Here is a 1342-nt window from a genome sequence, read left to right as displayed (position 1 = left end):
ATAACGAATTTGAGAAGTTGTACTTTCCTTCTTGTGAAGTTTAGTGCCCGGATCACCCATAAAATCAACAAGGTTTATTGGAGTTGGAAATGCTGCAGTGAATTCTAGAAGTGTGTTCAGAAAACAACACTTTCTAGCTGCTGAACGGTGGCCCTGGTGGGCGCGGGGTGCAGAGCCAGCAGCGCAGGTTTCCGCGTGGCGCCTGACGGACAGCAAAGGCTTTGATGAATACATGAAGGAGCTAGGAGTGGGATTAGCTCTGCGAAAAATGGATGCAATGGCCAAGCCAGATTGTATCATCGCTTGTGATGGCAAAAACCTCACCATAAAAACCGAGAGCACTTTGGAAACAACACAGTTTTCCTGTACCCTGGGAGAGAAGTGTGAAGAAACTACCGCTGACGGCAGAAAAACTCAGACCGTCTGCAACTTTCCAGATGGCGCGTTGGTTCAACATCAGGGGTGGGATGGGAAGGAAAGCACAATAACAAGAAAGTCAAAAGATGATCCATTAGTGGTGGACTGTGTCATGAACAATGTCCCCTGTACTCGGGTCTAGGAAAAAGTAGAATAAAAATTCCATCATCACTTTGGACAGGAAGTAGCTATGAGAATGAACGAGCTCGGTTCAATGAGCAAATCTCCATAATGCTTCTTTTTTTTTTTTCCATTACTGTGTTCGGTTATCTTTATCACAAACCTTTTACATACAATTATTTCAAAGTGTTGATTTAATTAGGATCATCCCTTTGGTTCATAAATAAATGTGTTTGTGCTAGTAAAAAAGAAAAAGAAAACACCACTTTAACTTCCATCTATGCTACAAAGCAACTTCACAAAGGTGCTTGCTGTTTTATGCATCATTTATCTCCCAAAGGTTCAAACTTAAAGATCCTTATATGACTGCAGCTATAAAAGCACATCTGCCATCTTAAAGTAGATTACAATTTCCTATATACAGTCAAGGAGCAATTTCCAAGCCTTAAGACTCCTTCCACATGTAGTCAAAAAAGTCACACTGCAAATAAATTTTAAACTGGGAAATTAAGGTTAGAATCAGTAAAGGTTTAGGAGACTTTATTCAACATACTGTTGGTGCCTAATTTTAATATATCTTGCTTCTATTAAATACCCAGTGATTCATCACAGAAACAAAGATCTGAGTACTACATGTACTCACTCATAAGTGGATCTTGAACGTTTATCATAAAACTATAATAAAGGGATTGGCCGTAGGGGAGGGGGGAGCACATGACATCAATAAGGGCACCCAAAGTTTACCTGCACAATGACCACTTATGTACCTAACCCTGAATTGTACCCCACATCTTTAAAATAAAAA

At 39.9% G+C, this 1342-nt stretch overlaps 1 pseudogene across 1 annotated transcript; it reads left to right on the top strand.

Annotated features, from left to right (window-relative positions):
• Nucleotides 1-202: 202 nt before the first annotated feature.
• Nucleotides 203-559, top strand: LOC103275895 (annotated as a pseudogene). The gene has a single exon (XR_505342.2). The product of XR_505342.2 is annotated as a fatty acid-binding protein, epidermal pseudogene (transcript).
• Nucleotides 560-1342: the final 783 nt, after the last annotated feature.

This window comes from Carlito syrichta, unplaced genomic scaffold (assembly GCF_000164805.1).
Source record: "Carlito syrichta isolate Samal-C Ts95f unplaced genomic scaffold, Tarsius_syrichta-2.0.1 Scaffold315808, whole genome shotgun sequence".
Classification (NCBI taxonomy): Eukaryota; Metazoa; Chordata; class Mammalia; order Primates; family Tarsiidae; genus Carlito; species Carlito syrichta.
Note: the sequence above shows the minus strand (reverse complement) of the source record. Positions and strands in the feature narration are given on the sequence as shown.